Source organism: Miscanthus floridulus, chromosome 16 (genome assembly GCF_019320115.1).
Source record: "Miscanthus floridulus cultivar M001 chromosome 16, ASM1932011v1, whole genome shotgun sequence".
In the NCBI taxonomy this organism is placed as follows: domain Eukaryota; kingdom Viridiplantae; phylum Streptophyta; class Magnoliopsida; order Poales; family Poaceae; genus Miscanthus; species Miscanthus floridulus.
This window is the reverse complement of record NC_089595.1, coordinates 95772391-95784714: the sequence shown is the minus strand read 5'-3', so window position 1 is coordinate 95784714 and position 12324 is coordinate 95772391. Positions and strand designations below refer to the sequence as shown.

At 49.2% G+C, this 12324-nt stretch overlaps 1 pseudogene; it reads right to left on the bottom strand.

Annotated features, from left to right (window-relative positions):
• Nucleotides 1–3805: 3805 nt before the first annotated feature.
• LOC136514022 (uncharacterized) lies at nucleotides 3806–4737 on the bottom strand (annotated as a pseudogene).
• Between the last annotated feature and the right edge of the window lie 7587 nt (nucleotides 4738–12324).

Below are 12324 nucleotides of genomic sequence, written 5' to 3'. Positions count from 1 at the left end.
CGCACGCACCACCAACACGTAGAGCTAATGGATCATGGTCATGGATGATGGATGGGCTGTGTGACTGTGTCTGTGTCTGTGTTGGCAGCAGAGAGATTCGAGCCGTCTTGCTGCCGGCTGCAGCGCGGCGCGCGGGCGGACGTGCGGCATCGTGCCGACGAATGAATCGTCAGCGACCACGACATGCCACATGTGACGAGCCAAGTCAAAGGATAGAGAAAGGGATGGATGAGATCGTCATCATGCTCGCTCTCAATCCTCTCATGGCTACGCTAACGCTTAGCCTCGCTAGGCTTTCTCGTGAGTCGTGACGCGAAGCTGATCCATGGATCATCGGTAAAACAAACAAACAAATGGATGGATGGATGGATGCCGTGCGGACTGATCGATTGGGAATCTTTTTTACTGATAAGTCTCAAAGCACTTCTAGACATAAATCCGTGTGTTATACTTAAGCTTAGATAGAAGACTTAGGTCGCCAAGCGCAGTCGCGGCCATGGCACTGCAGCGACGTGGGGGCCTGGGAGTTGGAGTCAGGGAAGTCCGTGCAGACGCGGTCCAGTGGTGGCGATGAAGGCGATGGCGCTTCCCGTCGCTTACCGCGCGCCCTCTAGATCGGCTTAGGGATAGAAAAACCGGTGGGGCGCTGGCGGTTGCGGTGAACCTCGTGTCTTGCGCCCTGGTCCTCACTTTTCTCTTTATAGCGCTGCGCGACGAGGACCCAAGAACGGTTGGGCGTCCCCTGATCAAGGCGCGGATCAAGTGCCCAATTGGCCATTGGGTCAACTGGTGGAGATCAATCTAATATTTTCATGTCCCAGTCGAGCGGGGCAGCGTCACGCCGCCCAACGATAGCGCCGGCGGCTTTGTACGCTTCTCGCCCCCGGAACCGGACAGGGGCCACGCTAACCCGGTGCACCGCACCACCCTGTTCGCTAACGAGGTTTTGATAGGGTTCGATCCAATAATCACCAAAACCAAAGTATACCACAATTTACACGTCCAACTCTTCCGCTAGATATCTTTTTATCTCCACAATGTGATCAACGGCAGGCAACCAAAAAAACAACACAATGTAGGAGCACAACATTTCTCAACTGCCCCACGTGGACCAAAGAAAACCAAAATTTCTTATACAAACTCCTAAGTACGGAACAACTCTTCCGCTTCATATAGTACTCTATATGACCGTACCGCTGCTATTACGGATATCAAAGTCACGGGTTGAGGCAATTTGGTACGTAATTCTCTAATAAAAGTGAGAGAGATCGAAGTTGACGTCAATTTTTAGAGAGAGAGAGAGGACAAGAAGGGCAGAGCACCTTGTGTCTACTGAGACCACCCCTAACGCTCTGGGTTGGACGTTGGCTTCGTCAGCCCATGTAGTATCTGATGAGAAAAGGAAAGGAGACGGTGGCCTTGCAGATCCTGCTAGTTTACTTCGGAAGACACATACGGAGTATGTGTTATCTGATAAAATTCAGAAGCAACAACAAGAGACAGCGATGGGAGGAAGAGAAATGTTCCCAACATTTGCTTTTCATCTGATAAAGCTGAAAAAGTTCTGAAGAGAGAGAAGAGCTGTGTCAGACTGTCAGTATAGCCTACGATGGTATGCGATTGGGGAGGCGGTGGCTTCAGTCACTCTACTCCTACGTGTAGGATAGCTTTTTTACTGAGGCTAACGAGGATAGCTGCCTGCCTGCTGCGCATGCTCTGATTAGCCACATAAAGGTGGAAACTCCGTGCACCTCAAAACCATGACGTATGTAGTAGCATTTCGCTATTTGGTTCGGCCTTTTCATCCCGTCATTAGTTCACAGGATGAACAGGTAACATTGTTTTGCATCCAGATGATCCAGCTCGAAATAGATTACACAATGAACCGATCTAGCCCTATAGAACGCCGCCTCTCTTCCCTTCCCTCCCCTCCCAGTGCCACTCGCTCCCTTCGCGTCCGTGGAGTCTCGACTGGCGAGAGAAATCAAAGCAGGAACACTGCTCTCTCTCCTCTCCCCTCCCCTCTCAATGCTACTCTCTCCTGGCCCTTCGCGTCCGCGAAGTCCTGATCGGGAGAATTAGTTAGAGGTTGTCATTGTTGTGGTGTTTAGTGATGTGTTTAGACAATCCAGGTTTCAGATACTCGTTATATGGTAACTTTCTTTTATATATATTTGGACGTCCCCAAAGGGATATCAAATAGCCAGTGAGAAATATTTTGTATACTACCCACGGGGGAGAGAGATTAAAATATATGAAGTTGCTAGCGTGGAGCGAAGCGCTAGACTTACATATAAAACATGTGCCTACATCTCTCTTCTTCGCATATTTTGCATCTCAATGCTTCACTTTTTTTATTCGTTGACGTGTCTATTTTACAGACGATTTGACCGAATCATTGGGACGCCCTTAGGATGGTTTTTGACCTTTTTGTATTATATAATATGGAAGTATCGAGATTAATTTGTTGAATCTTAACTTAGTATGTTATTAATACTCTCTCCGTCCCAAAAGAAAGTGATGTTCTGAGATTTTTTAGATAAGTTTTAAATCATAGAATATCGTTTTTTTTACGGAGGGAGCATTTATATACCTAAATTGTAGGGCATATCTTATTAATTTGTAATGAATTGCTAAACGAATTTTACTAAAGTACATGTAAAATTTTGTAGGTCATATCCTTTGACAAAATCTTAGGTCTGCAGATGGCTATCTAGCATAGAATCTTTTAAAGATGTTTATAGAGGTAACATTTGCATGTGGTTTTATAGGGATCAATATACATGCGTGTGCATATCTACTGCATACGGAGTACATTCAAAAGAGAGAGAGAAAAAAGAAACATGACGTTATAGCACTATTAGTTAAAACGATCATCTTCGTAATCGAGGGACCAAAATGGCTAACCCCCAAATGCGACGTGGACTCCATCTAGCATAGGATCTCATCGGATCTTCGCTTATCTCCAAGGTTGGAAGAAGGACCAAGGAAGGCAGAAGCGAGTGGCCGTTGCAGCGCTGCGTCCGTCCCCTCCACATGTCAGCTCTCCAGTGCGTCGTTTTCGCCCCCGCCGCCCTCGGCCAGCGACGCGTGCTGGGCCGGCGCATCTTGTGCAGAGCTCGCGATCACGGCCTCACGGGCGCGCAGGCAGGAGCACCAAGTCAAAGCCAGGAGCGGCGCGTAGCGTCGGTGCTCGTGCCGTCATGTCAAAGCTCCTGTGGCTCCGTCACCGGGTCCCCCCGCTCTCTCCGTCAGGCGTCAGCGCACAGGGCGGTGCGCGGAGGACCCCAGCGATCGGACAGGAGGAAACGACACACACGAGGTCACGAGGCGAGGCGTCGCTCTCCCGCCCAAGTCAGAGCCGCATCTCGCCAGACGCCAGACGCCAGACGCCACCTCCCCTCACATCGCGGCGGGGGCCAGGGGGACACGAGCGGAGCAGAGCGGCGCCCGTGTGGCGTGGACGTGGCCGTGTTCGTGTTCGGTCGGGGTTTCTAGCTCGGCGAAGAGAAGAGGTTGTTCACGAGTCAGGTATTAGTGGGATCACGGAAAAATTCGCTGGATAGTAACGCGCAGGCGCAGCTCGACGTCGCCTCGCCTCGCCTCCCCTGCAGGCTGCAGTAGCAGCAGCGCACGCGTACTAGCTTGTCACGGGCGGCGGCGGCAGCAGCCGTGACGCAACAAAAGATGAGGCGGTGGAGGGAGCAATGATGCTGCATCAGCATGCCCCCCCCCCCCCCCCCCCCCGCCCCCCCCCACACACACTGCTAAACGATGCTGCGCCTCGAACTAGTGCTTTTGCTGATGGAGGAACAGAAGCCGAACAATCTCAAATTCTCAATGTGCTGGATCCGACACATCTGCATGCAGTCCTGACGATCGAACAGCAACCTAATCACAACAACAAGCAACCGATGCGCTTCCAAAGCCATACACACGCGGCCTGTGTGTGTGTGTGTGTGTGTATATATAATAACTAGGTAATTTTGCTTCTACCTTAATTTCTACTAGAACACAGGAGCACTAGCAAATCACTTTGTACTACTGGTAAAGCCGACGAAGGAGAAGGATTATTGGGTCGTCCAGCCGAGCTCCGTTCAAGCTCTTCCGGGACCCTTGGGTGGGTCATGGCGGTTGTTGGGGCCAGACGGTTGGTAGTCGTTCACCTCCACGACCATCCTCGCCGCCGGCCTGCCCAGTGTTCATCGCCGCCGCGATCGCCGTCTCCTGTGTGCCAACATAAAGTCATCATCAGATCTAGTAGATGACAAGCAAATCCACCAACGATGAATTAATTAATTTTAACCTCTGAACTTTCGCTGACAGTTCTGTAAATCAAGAGGGAAACACAGCAGCAAGCGAGGACGCAGGGTACGCGGGAGATCAGAGGAAAACAGCCGATTAGCAGTACCTGAGAAGAACTGAGCTTTAGAGCCGGCGGGTACTGCTGCTGGCTCCCCATCCCCATCCCCAGCCGCAGGCTTCCTGCAATAGCACGAACAAAATCAGCAACCGAGAAAGGAATCAGCAGCGGGGAGCTAGCGAAGGCCGATGGCCGAGGCTCACTTGGCGTGGGGACGCCGGAGACGAGGGTGAGGAGGAGGAGGCAGGACAGCACGAGGAGCACGAGGAGCGGTTTCTCGGCGTGGCGCTCCATTCTGCCTGCTCGAGAGCGAGTAGGGGTATCTCGGTCGCGAAACTTGGAACGAACGAGGTGCCAGGAACGAACTCTGAAACTGCGATGGGGATGACGCCGGGTGGTGCCGCGGGTTTTATAGTTGGACCACGCCGTTGCTAGGCTCACTGGCGTCCACTCGGTCCGGCTAAAATGTCCTAAATCTTAAATGTTACCGGCTTTTTTCGGAAGGTGAAATGTTCTGTGTGGGTCCGCACGGCACTAACCGCGGACAGAATGCCAATTGACCACAACACAGTCGTCGGTAAATCGATGTCACGATGTGATTACTGAGTATGTACATCCTTTTATCTGAACTTCTCACTCCCAAAAAAGGTCAAACGTATTTAATTTTAACAAGATATATGCAAAAAATATATTAATATCCATGGTACATAATTAATGTCGTTAGACGATAGATTATAAAATCTATTTTTAAAATAAATTTATTAGAGATATAAATATTGTTAAAATATTTTTTTTATAAAACATAGTTATACGTTAGAAGGCTCGTTAGGCATGAATACTATAACGACACTTAAAAGAAGGCAACCCCTGCCAGCAAATTATAATGGTACCCTGTTTTAGTTAAGTTGAACTGAATAAGTCGTGCGATATACTGTCATTGGTTATAAGATCTTGGAGCTGGACAGCGGGACTATGCTATGCCACTCTGGTTCATAGCTGTACTTTTGTCTGTCTAAATCTGCAACGCCTGGATCCATAATTTACATCTTGAAGACTCCTGTCCTCCTTGCTTATTTGTGAGGGCATCCTCCCAGCACAGACGGACTGTGATGCCATTTACTCTGCACTTTTTGTTACTTGCTCGTTCTTCCTGCCTCGGCAGCTTGATGATGCCGACTTGTAGCTCGATGAGTCCCCACATATATCTATCTATACATAGCGTGTGTGCAAGTGCAAGGGATCGGACTTCCGTGTTTATTTATATCATGACCTCCTAATAGCACAGCACAATTACACTGTTGTCTGTCTATGACAGCAAATAATGTTTTTTTCCCAGGCTAAAGCGGGCTTAATTAACCAGATAATTAGTCTCGATCAGCAACATTCGCTGCTTGCATCACAGCATTCATGCGGCAAACGTACGGCTTCCAGGGAAATCATTATGCACATATGTCCTGCATTTACCTCGCCTGTTTTTTTTTTCTTCTTTTTTATATAAATTCTAACCACCGGTAGGCGTGTCGCCAGTTGAATGGCTTATTTCATGTTGTGATACATGCATCCTTATCTGGGGCCATCCCAAACTAAGGTCAGTCCCAGTAAGTTTCTAAGACTGACATATCATGCAAAATAAAATGAAACTCTCACTCTCAATGCAAAGTTTCATTTTAGTGTTTCATTGACATTTAATTCTATAACTTGTATAGAGTTGGCAATCACCTCAATAGAGTTTTCATTCCCACGAAATTCACTTCTTTCTCCTCATAAAACATAGAGCCTGTTCGCTGGTTGGTTTCTAGGCTGATAAGGCCGGCTGGTGCTGGTTTGTTGTGAGAGAAAAACACTGTTGGCTGGCTGATAAGCCCTGGCTGAAACCAACGATCGAACAGACTGATAGTCATGTTGTCAAAAATGTCAATGTGGCAGGTTATTAAATGCAAATGAAACTCAAAAAACTTCTACTGAGATTATCCTAAGGCTCTATTTAGCATAGCTGAGCTGAGCATTGATGGTGTATTTGGGTCATGAGTATGTGATTTTTAGGATAATAATACAATTATCGCTTTATCTTCCTCTCCGGTGAGTTTTTTTATGTCCATGTCAATTGAGAATAATGGTGGATCTAGATGTTTTATCCTAGGGTAAGCCACGTTGAAACAAGTACGAAATTTCTCGAGTAATTCGATACATAAGTACTACAAGATAACTAAGAATATATAAAGTGCTCACATGCCTTCCCAAATTATTAAGAACAGGTGTAGTAAAGGGCTGCAGATGGGTTGTATTTTGTGGTGCTGGAGACAGGGAAAGAGAGAGAAGTGAAACTAGCTGTAAGTTTATAACCTAACTTATACACAAGAACTAAAAAAAACTTCGTGAGAAAAATAAATGGACTATAGGTGAGCTAACTACTATATAAATAGACTGATAGATTAGCAATGAGTGTACATAGCTAAGTAGAAGCTAGCTAGTGTTCTTTACTGCCTTCCATTCTAAAGTATAAGGGACCTCAGCTTTTCATAAATAAATTATCTTAAGCTTGACCAGATTTATAAATAACAAAGAATATTAACATCTAACACATTAAAGAGGTAATTTTAAAACTACATTTATAATATTCATATAATTATTATCATTTAATATCATAGATATTGTTATTCTTTTTATAAATTCGGTCAAACTAGAAGTAGTTTAATCTAAGACAACTTTAAATTTCTTATATTTTAGGACGAAAAAAGAGTTGGTGAAAAAAGTCAGTAGACTCGTCATCTAGAATTGAGTGGTGCCCATCAATCAACTATTTTCTTCTCTTTTTTTGAAGGTGAACTATTTTCTTCTTAACTATTTTCTCGGTGCGAAGGATTTTCTTTCCGGTTTCTATAGTACAACATTGAACAATAATTCTGGTTTCGTGCCTTGCTGCTGCGTTCACAGTTTTCGTTTGAGACGCCACAAGTGGAAGTTGGCAGGTCGATCACCACTCGACCTTGTGCTAGTCTTTTATGAAAACTCATCAACCCTAATTGGGCATGCACTACCGGCGCTCACTACATAAAAAAAAAACAGTTCCCAACAAGATCCAGTCCAGTCCTTTTTATTTTGGCTGCGGGGCGCGCCTAGATATTTTGCCCATCTGACCCAAGTTCATTCATGCCATCGTGCTCCGTGTACGTTTCGGAAAGCTTTAGCGATGTCAACTGAAAAAAAAAGTACAGTGCAGGGTGACCTGTGCGGCACTCGATTGCACCAAAACTCTGCATTTCAGGAAAGAAAGCGTTTGAGAACTCTTGTTGCATGCCCATTAACGACATTTGACTTGGCTCTGCAGAGTGACTTACTCCAATAAACAACTATGATGACCTTCCGATCCGAGTCGGAGCTGTGAATGAAGAACAGCTTTGTGTTTTGTTGCCGCAGTGTAGTGACTTGTTTGTACATTAGGATTTTGACAATGCAAGATCCCGCACTTGCAATTTGATGCATGCCCCCCATCCGTGTTTTGCGGCTGCACAAAGTTAGGTGCTGCACACTACAACAGATGAGATTATGAGAAAGAGATGCATGCATCCATGCATGTCATCTGTGCAGGGTTTTCATCTTTATTGGCGAGCATTTGAGTCGAGACGACGGATGCGTGGCGTCGCACCGCAGCACACAGGTAGTAGCTATCTGCGCCGGGGACGGGACCTGCCGAGCAACACACACCAAGAGTAGTGTGGCCTGACCTGACGAGGTGTGCCACTGGAAGAAGGTTCTTCAATCACTGGACATGATGGCCCTGATGCTGAGTTGTCTGCCTCTCTCTGCCCTTTCGCGCACGTGTGAATCCAATGGTGGGGGTACAGCACTTGCTTCGTTCGTTCTCGCTGGTGGAGCGGCACCAGTAGTGAGGCCGCAGTGCATTTCAGCGTGCGTGATGGAGAGGAAAAGGCTCCGACGACGCCGATAGAGCCCAGTTTGCTTCGCTGAAAAGCCAAGCTGAAATATAATGTTTGCTAATTTGCTGCGAGAGAAAAAACACTGTACCATGACTGATAAGCCAGGCCGATAAGTTCAACTGTTCAAGCGAACAGGGCAGGCAAGCCGGCCGGGAGGCCGCCGGACGGGCGGCACGGGAAGGGCCGGGCAGTCGCGTCCCTCAGTCTCGTTGATCGGATCACTCCGAAAAAGCCATGCAACGCCATGTGCCGGATCGGACTCGGCGGTCTCGACCTCGACATCTCGTCGATCCCACCGCCGGGCTCCGAGCGCGCCATGTTGCTTACTTGCCTCTTGTGAATTGCGACTGGAAAGGGACGTGCGTGTACTGAGATCACGACGGCGCGGCAGTGGCGAACCGAAGACCTGCGCGCCTCGATCGGTCCGGGCTGGGAAACCGGCCGGTTCCGACGGCGAAACCACCGGCGCTATGCGCGCCCGGTGGGGCGGCGGGCCGGCGGGGACAGCGACGGCGCATTGGCAGCTGGCTTCCTGGTCCTGGCCGGCCGTGTGAACAACGCTTTACTCTAGTCGGCTCGTATCGGGAGGATGCATTGCGAACTAAAGTCGACACGATCGCCAGGCAAAAGCGTGGGCGTGGGCAACACGAGCTCCACAATCGTTGCGAGCATCCAATGGATCGCATGGTTTGTCGTGTCAGATCTGAAGGAGAATATAATTGGTGGAGATTGTGTTATTGTATTGGGCCTCATGGGCTAATTATATAGGGTATACAGGACTAACACCTCACGTGAGTACACAATGTGGTACTATTCCTATTTACTCTAACATCCCCCCGCAGTCACAGCGGGAGCGCTACAAACGGTGAGACTGGAGAAGAAGCTGACAAAGCTGACATTCCCCCGCAGTCATAACAGTTGATGCGTCGCGTATGCTGTGGCTGGAGAAGAAGCCGATGAGTCCTCATGCAAGGCGGTAGCCCTTTGTGCCGATGTCGAGGTAGCCGAGCGTGAGGGCGCAATAGCCGTGGTCGAAGAAGCCGTGCTGAAGATGGCCGAGGTCGGCGTAGTTGTGGTCGGGTTGCCATGTCGATGGAGCTGCAGGCGCGCGAGGGGCACCATGATGATGACGGAGACGCGTCGAGGCAGTCGTCGTGGAAGGGGGCGACGCCGAAGTCAACGCAGTCAAGGCCGTCGTAGACGTAGAAGAAAGGCGACGACGCAGTCGAGGCAGACGGGGTAGGAACGGGAGGGTCGATGCCGAAGTCGATGCAGTCAAGCCACCTGTGCGCCGAGGCGTGGGCTGGGTTTGCCAGTCCCAGCAACGCATCGGGGACGAAAGCACGCGTCGGTGTTGCCAATACCGGGCGTACAAGGTAGCAACCACGGTGATGCTGTCGACGTGGTTGTGCTGGACGAAGTAGAAGCAGTGCGAGAGCAGACGCATCGGCGAGCAGGGCTCAGCGACGATGCGAGGGGTGCGACCGGCGAGCATGGCTCAGCGACGGCGTGGGTAGCGGCAGCTCGATGACGAAGACCCAATCAGCAGGACGAAGACCTTGTGCAGACGGATGGCGTAGCAAAGAGTGCGCAGTACAGTCGTCGATGCACAGTGGACGGCGATGTAGATGCAACGGCGAAGCGGACACACGGGCGGCGGTGCTGCAGCCCGACGAGGCGACAGGCAGCAAGCCAGCAGCCCTGTTGCTCGGAGAAGATGCGCATAGTACTCGGCGATGGGCGACTCAATCCCGATCAGTGATCGGGCAAACCAAAAAAGATACAGCAGCAACGGATCGGGTGTACCCCGGCAACAGTGCACCTCAGCGCGGCTCGTCCCGGCTCGCGGCACGAGCTGCTGGAGTCGGACGGGGCGGGGCGCACGGCGGGTCGCAGTCACGCGAGGTCGCACGAGGTCGAAAGCGCCGACGCGGATCGACGTGGTGGAGATGGGTAGATCCGCCCAACAGCAGCGACACGCTAGATCTGGCTGCCTCCATGGCAGCGCAGGGTCAGGGCGTGTGGTCGGGCCCGGCCGCCACCACGGCGGCACGGGACGGGGTGAGATCCATCTGCCTCCATGCGACGAAGATCCGGAAGGTGTTGACGACGACAGCCAGCGACGAGTCCGGGGACGAGGCGGCGGCGGCCCGGCGTGAAGGAGAATATAATTGGTGGAGATTGTGTTGTATTGTATTGGGCCTCATGGGCTAATTATATATGGTATACAGAACTAACACCCCACGTAAGTACACAATGTGGTACTCTTGCTATTTACTCTAACAAGATCACGTTGGAATGTCGATGGACGTACGCATGCAAGCTTTCTACTCCCGAATTGTTCGGATGTTACATGGGCTATATAGGTTGGTCCAAGACAAAGTGGACAACACCGGCCCTCGGGAACATTGACAATTCGATATATATTCTAATAACAAACTTCAATTTAAAGAACCGAACGACGATCGAAGTAGAGTGAACGGGAGCCTAAACTGTTTCTCTTCTTAGAAACAAGAGAGAGCAGCCTATATCTCGAAACAACACATGACCCTCTTCAGAAGCACTAGCAAAAATTTCATAATCACAGCGGCTACGTACCATAGAAACTAGGCTAAAAAAGATAAGGAAGTGATTAGAGATGAACGAAGGCGGCACTGAGTATCGCAATGTCTTTGCAGTTTTCAACTACAGGCATCGGAATAAAAATGTCAAAACTCAATCAATCGATCTCTAAAAATCTTGACTTTTTGTCGAGAGCTTCACAACTTGTCACACCTAGTTTTAAAGACAAACCGAATGCAAATCACATATAAGTCAGGATTAGTTTACGACAGTATCAACGATACATTACATTGTTTATTACAAAATTGATAACTTTATTATAAACTAACCCGATAATCTAAAGGAAAATTACATCGTAGACTTTTAGTGGAACATGGTCTTCCATCTTTCACAGGCAGCCGACCGGAGGTACATCAACCTAGCCTCGATCAGCATCATTTTGAAGGAACTCCATCTTCTAATTTGAACGGCTCTGCGGGTAGAAAGGGGACAAAAAAAAAAAGGATGAGTACATTGAAATGTATTTCACGAGTGTAGTATAATATAGCATGAGGCTTAATCCAAGGAAAGACTTATAAGGTTTCACATAAACACTTAAACGAAACATCCTAATTTAGGTTAAATAGTTAGCACCAAGTTACTAGGTGAGAATCGGGATCTCCATAGAGAACCAAACCACACCAACACTTGGACTCCATCCAAGTTTCATCTGAACCAACCAACCAACCACTAAGAGCCCATCTAATCATAAAGAAGTCCGAACTCACTCTTAACCGTAAGTATGACTGATATATCAATTTTACACTTTTCATAAGTTGCGCACTTTCATTTTCATCTCAAGTCGTGATTCCTATTTGTCAGAGTTAGTAAGGCTTATATAACATTTTTTAGATGTATGGCTGGTTTCACTGCAGGATCTTTTCAAAGTTCCCTCCAAACTTATTTTACACCTACAACTAAGTAAAGATGGCAGCGGGCACTAAAAACCCGCGTACCCGTGGGCGCCAGACCCGACGGGCGCGGATACGGGCGCTAATTTGTGCCCGCGGGTACGGGTGCGGGTACAGTTTTGAACCCAACGGGCAAAGATAGGCGGGTAGGAAAATAGCATATCCATGCTCGTAAACCCGCCGAACCCGCTCTGACATGTAGGGCCAATTGCAAAAGATGTATATATTCTTCGGATCCTAGGGTTTCATTCATCCCCATCCCACTTCCCACACGCCACACGCGGCCACTGTCCCTCGGTCGCGACCTCACCTCCCCAGTCCCCAACTCGTGGTCGCGGCGTTGCGCTTACCGGCCGGCCGGCCCTCCGCCTCCTCTCCAGCTCCCGGCGTCGTAGGTCGGAGCAGACGCGCGGTCGCGGCACACACCTCCTCTCTAGTTCCCATCCCCACTCGCACCTCCTCCAGCTCAGATCCACCCCAGATCCAGTCGCGTGGTCGGCATGCGGTCAAC